Genomic DNA, 12,790 nt, shown 5'->3' on the forward strand with positions numbered 1-12,790 from the left:
TATCATCATAAAGCTGTGCATTCACCATTACAATCGATTTTTGAATATTTTCATTACTTCAAGAAAAATAAAAATTAAAGCAGAAAAAGAACACCCAAAACATAGCCCCCCGCCATTGTTTGTTTGTTTATTTATTTATACTCATCTGTCCATACACTGGATAAAAGGAGTATCAGTCACAAAAATTTCACACTCACATGTTCACGCATACTTATATCACTGTTGCTTTGACCTGAAATGGGTATTAAGAAAGCAATGCTTACATTGCATTTGAATGTAAGAGTTGGGAGTTATATATAGGTACTGGTATGGTATGCTTTAATATCCCAGCGAGATGCTCAAAAAAATAATAAGCTAGCTATCTGTGACTTGTTTTGTGGAAACAGAAAGAAATGAATTGGGGGGAAATGTTGAATTTCTGTTAACTATGAGGTGTTAAAATAGAATTACTTACTAAAACAGACCTCCAAAACAAAGATGTGGAACATTTACAAGCCTATCTTTAACTTCTAAAGAAAATATTCATCTGTATGTCTAATTCTAAGGAGAAGGATATATTATTTCATAATATGTTGTGTATTCAGGTTCATATAACCAGACTAGAATCCAATCATTGTACTAAAAACAAAGAAATAAAGAAAAGTCATCATCAGTGTACCAGTTTGAAGCTATTATATACCCCATAAAAGCCATGTCCTTTAAATTCTCATTCGATATTGCCGGGCAGGGGCCATGGTAGCTCAGCAGGCAAGAACGCTTGCCTGTCAAGCCAGAGGACCCGGGTTCATTTCCCAGTGCCTGCCCATGTAAAAAAAAAAAAAAAAAAAGAAAAAGTAAAAAAATATATATATATTGCTGGGCGGGGTCTTTTGATTATTTCCATGGAGATGTGACCCACCCAATTGTGTGTGATAACTTTTGATTAGACGGTTTCCATGGAGATGTGTCTTCATCCATTCAAGGTGGGGTTGCTTACTGGAGCCCTTTAAGAAGGAACCATTTTGGAAAAAGCTTAGAACCAACAGAACCCACGTAGCCAGAGACCTTTGGAGGTGCAGAAGGAAAACACCCCAGGGAAGTCTTATGAAATGAGGAGAGAAAGCTAGCAGGTGTCAACATGTACCCTCCCAGCTCAAAGAGAACCCTGAACTGAACCCTTTTCTTTGAGTTAAGGTAGTTTTCTCTGGATGCCTTAATTTGGACATTTTCATAGTCTTGGAACTGTAAACTTGCAACTTAATAATTCCCTTTTAAAAAAGCTGTTTTGTCTCTGGCATATTGTAATTCTGGCAGCTTCAGCAAACTAAAACAATTGGCAACAACAAAATACCCATTTAAAATGGAAAACAGAAAGAAAAGAAGGCATACAGATGTTTCATGTAGCAGTTTTCAGATTACAGCCATTAGGGGAGAGGCTGAACCCAGGACAATTTATCAAATATCCTCATCACCACACACTTCTGCTAATAATTCAGGGTTAATAGCATGGAAACTAACTAGTAAAAGTCTTCAGAAACTAGGAAGTTTTAGAGCAGGAAAACGAACAGCTACAAAGGAAAAAGATGTGCCATGATTTCTTTCATCCCAAGATTGTTTCTATAATAGAATAGCTCATATCTGTAGATGTTTATTCTATTGTGCCAAGCTCTGTGCTCAGTGCTTTTCACACATAGTCATAAACTTCAGGGAGGTGGGCATTATTATTCTCTTCATTTCATACATGAGAAGGATAAAGTTCAGGGATGTAGTAACTTGTCCAAGTTCCCATAACTGGCCATGGGGATTCATGCCCTGAATCGAAGCTGTGTGGACCCAGAGTCTATGCATCTTCTATGCCATTACACTGAAAGAATAACCACATGCAAACAGAACACTCAATTAGGTTAATGATACTCAAGAATAGGATATGGATTCCCGGACAATGTTTTAGAACCAACATAGCTAATTTTTGCTCAAGGAATCACCACACTGCAGGACTGAGTTAGGTTGACTCTGGAATGAAGTGAGTTGGATTTTGGAACTGACTGAAGGGGAATAAAAATGCCCAGATGAAACTTTAGCCTATAGGTATAAGAGAAACTTGGAACAAGACAGAAATAAGAAAAAATAAGGAGAAAGGAGCCAATGATTCAAGGTCTTATTTCACAAAATTATTGTCAGGAAGGGCACATGAACCAACTCCAGAATGTTGTTTTAAATGGTGCCCACCACAATCTCAAGATGCCAACAAGTGGCTGTAGGGTGATTATTCCAGCTTCATTGTCCAATACACTCACCCATATCCCATTTCAAATTTTCAGATAATGGGAATATTGAATGATGCTAAGCAGATTGGACCACAGCTTCCTCTTTCTACAGAAAACCACCACCATCCCTCCAAACTACCCTGTACCAGGTTTTATGATATGGTGACAAAGTGGGTTTTGAACAGAAATGCTCAAATTTATTTTTTTTCCTGCTGAGAATATCAGAGAAGATTTGTGTTAATGGATGATGTCTGTTGTTCTGTAATTCACTATATAGTATCACATGCCACTAAAGTTGGGGGAGGTAAACTCCATTTGAAAGCCCATCCTGCTATCCTGCCATATAGTCCATCTTCAGAACAATGAGGAGACTGTGTGATGTGCTGAAAAATTGGGAAGCTCCAGTTATTAGAAAACAGAGCATCTTGAATCTCAGCCATCACCCTGTTCCTTTTTAAAGACAGTAAAATAAAAACCAGGAAAAATTGTTAAACCCACAATCAAATATCTCTTGCATTTACAGATATAAATTTGGAGGTGGGGGAACATTTGAAACTCACACTAGGAAGGATAATAAAATGAATACTATTTTCCTTCCATTATTTAAGTTCCATCTCTTGTTAAAATGCAATCTCTCACTCCTGAGTGAACTGAACCAGACACAAATCAGGCACTGCCCTCTTGTCCACAATGGATGTGAGTGTGTGAAGGAGAGCTCTGGGGGACCTGCTATTCATTGCTTTTATAGTTATAGTGAATAGGTTTGCTGCTAAGTAATTCAGAATAAAAAAGAATATATGTGAGGTTATGTACAAATGTATGCACAGAGAAGGTGCTTTTCGCTCATGTTCGTGGATTGACTTGTGGATTACGGAGTGCTCTACAACACGTCATGCATGAAGAGGAATTACATTTCATGATATAAGAATTTTTATTTTACACCTTTACTTATATAACTGTCATCAGGCACATGAGAAGACCAGGAACAGATCCACAGTATATAGGAATGTGAGTAACGAGAAGAACTAAAGCATCAACAGTTTTTGAGATTTTGATTGCATTAAACCCAATACCGAGTATCCAAATAGAGCCTTCCATCCTGTGTCCTTTCCATTTCAATGCCTAATGTGTCACTGTGGAGGCACACAGAGGCCACTCTGTGGGTGGGAATATGCAGAGTTGGTCACAGAGTTGGTCAGTGATGACCAACCAGATCATTCATCAGTTCCTGATATGGAAATATTTGCCAAAATTGGTGAACATGGAGATGGACGATAGAAAGGAATTGTGATTTTCTGATCTTACAAAAATCATATTCTATTATAAATGATTTTGTGATCAAAGGCCTCCTTATGATACATTCACCAAAGGCAGCCTAGCAAACCACAGGGCTGGAGCTCATGCAGAGCAGGGCTCTGCCTCCGCCAGCCTGAAGCTTTGGGCTGGAACATGGGCATCTTAAGGCTCTGTCTTCCCACATGACAACTTGGCCCTAAAGACTGATTTTGCAAAGCCAAAAATGGGGATAAAGAGGCCAGTATATAGTAGGATCCAAGTAAGTGGTGGTTATTATAATTGTATCATTATTTACCCCCTAGAATAATTTATATTCATCTTAGATTTTCATGTAATAATAATGATAATGAACAACCAAACATGACATGTTAAGCTTAAAGGTGATCATAATTTGAAGACTACAAATACAACTATGCTGCTGTTTTCTAAATCACAAGCTATTCCACAAAAAGAAAAATGAGTTAGTGCAAACAATTTCATGACATAAAACACAGTTAGCAGGAGAATGCCCCTAGGATGCTTCATGAAGCAAGAGGCCTGGAGACGAAGACAGAGGATGTTGTCATGTTCGCCATGTGCCTTTCCAGTTGAGAAACCCTGAGTTTCATTGGCCTTTCTTGAGTGAAGGTGACTTCCTATTGTGTCTTAATTTGGGCATTCTTATAGACTTGCTTGACTTGGGACATTTTCTCAGTCTTAGAACTGTAAACTAGTAACTCATTAAATTCCCCTTTTTAAAAGCCCCCCAAAAAGAACACAGTTAGCCAGAAGTTTTCTGTTCCCAAACTTTCTGGCGTCAGTCATTCTCAAAACCATTTCCATCTACATACCTAGATTTTAGGCCCTCTTTTATCAGGCACATAAGGGTCAATTCCAATATCATAGTGCTCTGAAAGTGGGCTGCTGAGGTTTACAAAGTAAATCTAATTTCAAAGTGGTATTTATTAAGAGTGGATAATTAAACAAAAATTAAATTAAATACAGTAAAATGTGATCTAAAATTCACCAGTGTGCTAAAGTTCTTTCCCTGGGATTTCTCCTAAAAATAAATTAGTTGATAGATCAATGATGATGATAGATGACACAGTGAGAAAGACAGATTAGATAGATAAATGATGGATATGGACAGACAGAGATCAATGATAGAAGTATGTACATTTGTGTATGCATGTATGCATACACATACATAAACTATTGCAGTATGTGTATATATAGCTCAATACTTCCACCTACTGGCTATATGAACTTAGGTTATTTAATATAATACACTGGCAGCTTACTTCAATTTAGAATGGGGATAATAATACCCACCCTGCAGTATTATTATGAGAAACAAAGGCAATGCATGTCAAATGCCTAGCCTTTGGTTTGTAGTCATCAAAATATAGATCACTGATTATTTAAAATCACTCTCTCTATATAAATTAACATAAAGACACACTGGCAAACAGATGTTTGGTATTTTCTTAACATGTTAAGTAATTCACAATGCAGTCTGGATATGACATTCAGGTCTATGAATGTTTCAGGGGCTCTGAGAGCAAACACAGAATTTGGCAGCTAGAACATGCCACCACTGTGACTGCCAAATTCTGTGTTTGCTCCCAGAGCAAACTTTTCCAGACCACCTCCTGTGGGGTGGGGATAGTGCAGGGAACTGGGAACCCTGTGCTGAACAAGAGACACAGCCCATAAGCTCAGAGGTGGTGTGAGGACACGATCAAAACACAGAATGACAAGTCATCACAATGGTGATGAGGGCAAATGAGGGACAGTGAGCAGAACATAAGAACAGAGGTAGTGGCCAGAGAAAGGACCACACAGAGGCCAAGAAGTGAGGTTGAGAAGGGGAGGCCATGCCTGGGGCAGGGAAGGGAGTATTCTGGGGGCAGAGAACAGCTGGGGAGAAGACCCTAAAGATGGCCAGGGGTGGAAAGAAGCCAGTGTCAACACAGAAAAAAGTGACAAGACAGAGGAAGAAGGCTGGCCAGGTGAGTTGCCCTCAGCAAAAAGTTTGGATTTCAACTGCCACTGGGGAGACTTTGAAGGGTTTCAGTTTTTAGGAACAGTTTGTGACCCAAGTTAGATGCCTGGGTGGCTGGGGGTCCAGGGGTGGGGGAGGACAAGCATATCCTTAATGATCATTTCCATGGTGATGTGAGCCTTGGATCTCCAAATTCTCCATGGGCTGACCCACCCAGCATAGAGAAGCTATTACAGAATAACTGCACACCTAGGTCCAGGAAATTTGAGTCCTTCCTCCTTCGATGGAATAATAGCCCATTGAAAATGCATCGCTTACTTGTACTGTTTGTATACTGAAGAGGATCCATAAGAGGCCAATTCAAGTAGGAAAGGCTTATCCCATGGGGATGTACGTTGCCTTCTCATGTCACATTCCCCAAAGTGCCACCTGTACACTGCCTTTGCCTTACAAGCCCAAGACTGTCAACTAGAAGTCCCCACTTCTCTTTGTCTACAAGAATATCATTAATTGGACACTTGTCTAAATGTCCTGGCACAAACTGACAGTGACATAGGTATCTATTCTACCAGCTCACTCCATTCCAAGCATACAGCCTCCATCCAACAGCCTTTTCTTTCTACTTGAAAGATTTCACCAAATCACACATTTCTAGGCTCAATTACAAAACAGTTCAAGAATATAAATTTTGTACACTGTCAGAACACATTCCTATTTAACATTTTCTATTTTTCATGATTTAAGTTTAAAGATATGCTTCTTTTAAAAATTAATAATGTAACCCAAAGAATCCTAAGGCTATACTAAGAGTTCTTTTTTTAATTGAAATATAAGCTTGAATTCAAAGATCTTAGAAATCTTTGCCTATAAAATTGTTCAGAAGTCAAAGGACAAGATGTTAGATTTAATAAAAGAATATGATGGTCTACAAAAATATTCACTTTTATCAAACTTCCTTCCAACATGCTACATCAGAATAAGTAATCCTAGAAGATGGTTTGGCCTTTTTTTCCTGGCCCTTTGAGGATGATACTCAAATATTTAATCAGCTTTTTTTTGACGTAGACAAAAAAAAAAGACCAAAGCTCAGAGAACCTACTTCACAATATGCAGCAGTGGATGAAGAAATGGAGAGGCTATTTATGGGAAAAAATACGTTTAGTACAGCAATATGGAAATAAATTTACTGAAACACATAGAACTGGGTATCTTATAAATAGAGTGGCAATATAATTTATGGTTCAAACTGGAAGACTGTTTGAGAAGGAAAAGAATAAATAGTAAGAATTAAGCTAGAATACCAGGAGTGATCCAAGATTTGTCATGATTAAACTCCTTATGCTCTCTAGAGAATGAACACGGAACCATTTCTTCGACTGGATTTATCAGCACTGGTATATATTATAGGTAAGACATTAACCTTCTCTATAAAAGGCATGCTTTCTGTAATAGGGTTCTCCAGAGAAACAATCAATGGGAGATGTATATGCACACACACACACATATATATGCAAATATGTACATATATATACACATATGAGATTTTATGGAACTGGCTCACACAACTGTGGGTGTAGAGCAGTCCTCACAAACTGGAAACTGGTAAGGGTGAAGCCCCAGGGGAAAGTGGCTGGCTGAAGTGGAGGCATAAATTCTTCCTTCCAACTTCTGAAATCCTTAGCTCTGGTTTGAAGACCTACATGTGATTGCAGGAGGAGATTCCCCTCCTTGCTGAGGGCAATCTACTTTCTTGATTGTAGAAGCTATCAGCCATAGAGGAAATCAACTTATTATAGATGCAAATCTCTCTACAAAACATCCTCACAGTAACAATCAGTCCCGTGCTTGCCTGAGCAAACAACAGCCTAGTCAAGTTGACATAGGAAATTAATTCCTATGGTCTACCACTTTTCAACGTGGCACATATATGCATCTCCTCAAACCACATGTAATCTTCAAATGATGACACTTGTACTTTCACCTAACATGATACAACTGTCCTGAGTACAATCAGAAACACACTAACCATTTCCCTAGAAGAGAATGCAAGTCTTTGGGTGATAGTCCCTCTCATCCTTGATATTCTGTTACTTAAATACTATGATGAAATGGTAACACAACTTATGATGTCGCATGATAAGAGGATAAGAAAGGGAAGAAAAAAAAAGATATTTTCTTTCTGGAAGGACAACAACCAGGAAGAAAGCCTCATAACCATTACAGTCTTCATTTCTGTAACTGGTCATGTGGTTAAAACCGGTATTTATAACACTCTTCTTCCACTACCCATTCTACATTTCATTCATTCTCAGTAAGCACCTCAGTAGACTGTGATCTTTCCCTTGTAGGGTAACCTTCATTCCTGAAAGGTCTGGGCCCTTGGTACTCTTGCCTCGATTGGTTGTTGCAGTTTTCCACTGACTTTAATCACAGGGTAGCATTGAGAGATGCCCTAGGGGATCTCTTGTATTCCAGGCAAACTCTTCTTTACCTCCATTGTGTAGTTGTAGTCCCATTTCCACTTGATAGTCAGGATCAATTACCCCTACCAGTACAGTAATCCCTTTCCTTGCCTGTTGATTCAGAGGCATGAGGAGCCCAATGTGGCCAGGTGGCATCTTAATTTCCACTTCAATGGAATTATTGTTGTGTCTCCTGGTGGAAGCACTCCTTTTGGAACTAAGACTGGCAGACCAGCAGAGCTTAAGATTGCAAATTTTTTTTCAGTGGATCACTAGGGGTAATAGTGAGGGGTGTCACTCTCATTTCTACCCTTTGACTCCTGGGCCCATGAATCTTGGCTATAGGAGAAACATCACCATAAAGTGGACACTGATTCAGAGCATACACAGCCTCCTGGATAACATTGACCCAGCCCTGCAATGTATCCCACTTGGTGCCCTAATTGAGTCTTCAAAAGGCCATTCCACCATTCTGTCAATCCAGCTGCTTTAGGATGATGGGGAACATGATAAGACCAAGGAGTTTTATGAGTGTGTGGCCATTCCCACACTATGAAGAGGGTTCCTCAATAAGAGCCATGCTGTGTGGAATATCATGGCAATGATTCAATCTACCACAACTTCTCTGCATGAATTTCTTTTTGTTGTCATTGTTTATGTTTATTTCCTCATGACTCAGTGTACACAAGTTGATTCCTTTGACCCCATGCTATCTTGATGGGGAAGGAAGTTACTACTAAACAGAGGCTCCTTCATTCATTCTGTTTTGAAAATGTGCAAGTTTAAACATTAAAGTTTTTAAACATATTTTTGGCTAGTATGGAAGTTTCATCACAAGACTGTAAAGGATTCTGAGGCTACCTACCCAGCTTTCAGACACTCAATGCTTGATGAACGGGACAGATGATTACACTGTTCAAAGAATACCAAATATACATATTTACATACATGTTTTATACACACACACACACTCTCTCTTGAGTCATTTGCCCAACATTTGTGCACAGTAATGGGCTATATTAAATTACCCCATGGGCTCTTCTGCTTCAGTATTAATAACCCCAGTTCAAGGTTTACAAGCCTATAATAATAAAGAAAAGGCTCTTTGAGCCTGTTCCAAATTCTCCAAATCCCTCTTCAGTGGCAACCTGTGTAAAAATGTGGCCAACAGATGTAAATCTGAAGCAGGCTGATATTTCCCAAAATGTCTTGAATAAACAGGACGAAGTCCAAAACATGTGAAAAGGAAAGAACCTGAGTTGTGCATTTGGATCTCTTTTCAAATCCTCACTCTGCTACACATTGGTTGGGTGGCCCTGGTCAAGGGATTTACTTTCCCTGAGTCTCTGTTTGCTCAACTGTACAACGAGGACAATGCTCTCCTTGGAAGACTGAGTGGATAAGTACAGATGACATGTAGATGGAGTGTCTCTCTACTTGGCACACTGTAAATAACCACGTGACTCTTTCTTGCACTTGGGCAATAAATGGAAGTAACAGAATTCCAAGAGGTAGACAGATGATTTGCAGGGATACTACTAATTGAAAGTAATTTCTGACCCTAAAGAAAATCAGATTTGGTATTCATTGGGAATTGAATCATGCCCCCCACATAAGGCACGTTCAAGTCCCAACCTCTGGTCCTGTGGGACTGAACTCAACCTTTTAACATATTATTACTTAACATGCCCAAGCTGAATAAGGGTGAGCTTTAATCCAATAAGGCTGATGTCCCTATAAGCAAAGGAAATTAGACACAGAGGAGAAGCCAGGGGAGCATCCAGAAGCTGGACATCTATGGAACCCAGAAAAGAAAGGAGAAGATGCCACCATGTACACTGCCATGTGACATAAAAGCCAAGAATCCCTAAGATTGCTGGCTAGCCTGAAGATACCAATCCTGGGGAATCTTCTAGCCTCTGATACCATGAGCCAACAAATTCTTGATGTTAAGCCCATTCATTTTATGTATTTGCTTTAGCAGCTAGGAAACTAAAACAGTGCAAAAAAAAAAATTTCCAAAATACATCTATTCCATACACAGACAATCTGGCAGATACCCTCTGATATGGCTTGATCAGGTTAGAAACCTAGAAGAGAGTGACTTATTGGGCAGTATCACATGTCATGATGCTTTAAGACCAGGCCCTGCCCACCTCTCAAGCTTTAAACTTCATGAATTAGCCATCAGACTTCATCCTTGTGCTTCCTAATTCTGAAGAGACCCACTGCTCACATCTGATACCATTTGTCAGCATCTCCCCAGAGCCTGTTTCATAAAAGACAAATGTTGGCTGCTGTCCTGTTCCTGAGCATCTGTCCTGATGGTGGCATCCATAGGGAGAGGTAGTGGGTATTGGTTTGACCTCATCTACAGATTTTCTCCTGGAAGGGCACCCAGCAAAGTTGGAGGGTCCACATGAAAATGAAAAACCAAGCCAAATGCAGGTCCTAAGACAGAACCCAAGGCCAGGGAGGTTTCCTTTCCATTGCCTCAGTTTACCTAATCAGAAAATGGTCTAGGAAGAATTGTGCAGATGGTTCTAAAACAGTTTGGCTAACAACCAAACAATTTCCCAGCCCTCCACTTATTCTGTAACAAACCATTTCTGTTATCCTGAGATAGGGATGATGGACGCTGGATTCACAGTGGAGCTTGGAGGGTCTCTGCCCTTCCCAGGGTCTCATCTTGAGGGGTCAGGTAGCTTTCTGCCCAGAGGCCACCATGATCTCACCTGGCCTGCCGTGTCCCATGTCCCAGACAGTGCACTTATTGCTAACATCTGTCCCCAGGTCTGGTGAGAAGGGAGAACCCTTCCTCCAGCCCTACCCCCTCGGGGGCCCCCACACTTACTTTTTGGGTTGAGGACACACAAAACACCTGAGATTCAAGTACTGCATAATGGAGAGAAAAACAAAATTATCTAGTGTTCCCCTCCCCAACAGAAGACAGCAAATTTTGTACTTTAAGCGTTGAGTAAAATGGAGGAAAAAAATGGAAAAAAAATTTTGGTCTTTATTCTCATTTTACACACCTCCCTCATGTCGGTGCTATATGCTGAGGTTTTCCTATACAAGTTCGCTCCACTACCAGTTCTCCTTGGTCTTTATTTTTCTCATTCTCTGGTCTCTGCCTCCATCTATGAATTCCCTGCTTTAGCAGACATCAGCCTGGGGAAAGCCTAATATGGACCAGCCACACCTCTGCAGTCCTGTGCCTGTTAATTCTGCCAAACAGGGTCCCCACACCCTCAGGCCAGGGTCCTGGGAGCTGGCAACTGCTCCAGGGAGGAGGGCCTCTCTGCATAAAGTGCTTCTCTTCACAAGAAGTAGAAATTATTTCTCCTGGAGTTAAACACAGAAGGGACTTTGTTTCTGCCAAGTAAATTATCCTTAATTGTTAGAAGGTTAATAATTGTATTTTAAAAACCTCACTAACTCCATTTAATCCTTGACTAACAGCATAACAGTATTTCAAACCAGGTGAATTTAAGTATGTTTCAAAAAGAGTTTTCTTAACTAGAAAAATAAGAGCTCATAAAAAAAAACGGCACTGTTAAAATGTGAATGCTTGTGGAGAGGTGACCAGTAAGTGGATTTCAAGTGAGTTGGCCTCCCTGTGAAGCCTTGGCTGGAATGGCAGGAAATGGAGACGGCTGGGAGGTCACTGTCGTAGCCTATGGACAGGTTAATGCTTCTTCCACAGAAAGCAAACATGTGGGCACTCCCAGGGTTACAAGATTGCGTCCATGTGGATATTCACGTTGGGCTCTTAAGACTCATTTATAAATTAGGTTTTAGAAAATCACCCCAAATTTTACTCCATCTATAAGTGTGTGCCCCACTCATCACTTACAATTCCAATTTGCACAATTTAATGTGGAAAGGCATTTTCCTTTGCATGGGTTTACTGTTTCCCCAATTCGAATGCCAGTTTCTCGAAAGCAAGCTTTACAGCTTCTCTATCACACACATCAGCCATTAAACATTTATTATCCTGCCTTACAGTAGTCATTTAATAAGGGCTATTAACAATTAATATTTTAAGGCATTAAGCTGTTAAGGTATTTCTCTAAACACATAAATTTCTTTTAAGAGTGATTTTGCACAGGGAAAAAGTCTGATTCTGAAACATATTCATTACCAAGCCTATAACTCAAGGTTCTGGATATGTCAGCTGGTCACTTGCACTGCCTTTGATAATTGACTGAATAAATAATGATTGACAATGGCAGCACAAAAGAGATGGTAAAGGGAAGATTTCTTTTCCTTTTTTTGGCATGGGCAGGTACTGGGAATTGAACCCAGGTCTCCGGCATGGCAGGTGAGAACTTTGCCACTGTGCCACTGTGGCCCTAAAGGGAAGATTTAAAAAATGCTTGAACCAAAGTCACTTTCAAACATACAGAGCAATGGTGCATTTTTTTTTTTTTAATTCTGAGTTACGTGTTAATAGGACATTTTCCTGTTGTTTCTACTGTTTCTGAAATATGCTCATCTCTTACTCACTCACCCATATTGACTGGGCCTTTATTAATTTTCAGGCACAGAATACGATGCTGAGCAAAAAGGTGACCACACACAGCCTCTGGCTTCCAGGAATTAAGACATCACTGGGGAAAACTAACTAGTGAACTACTCATCCATTAATTCATTTATTCAAAAGTATTTATTTACCATGCCCAGCACCAGGCATGAACAAAACCTGCATACTTTGCCATTGGGAACCTCCACTCTGGGTGGAGGAAAAGGAGAAAATGTGTTAAAAGATCATAAGATCTAAGGATAAAATTTGAGCATGA

At 39.9% G+C, this 12,790-nt stretch overlaps 1 protein-coding gene across 9 annotated transcripts in view; it reads right to left on the reverse strand.

The window, feature by feature from the left end:
• The window catches only part of SEMA5A (semaphorin 5A), a 574,926-nt gene that overhangs the window by 167,088 nt on the left and 395,048 nt on the right, over positions 1 to 12,790 (reverse strand). The gene's annotated exons all lie outside the window — the stretch shown is intronic.

Source organism: Tamandua tetradactyla, chromosome 9, assembly GCF_023851605.1.
Source record: "Tamandua tetradactyla isolate mTamTet1 chromosome 9, mTamTet1.pri, whole genome shotgun sequence".
NCBI lineage: Eukaryota > Metazoa > Chordata > Mammalia > Pilosa > Myrmecophagidae > Tamandua > Tamandua tetradactyla.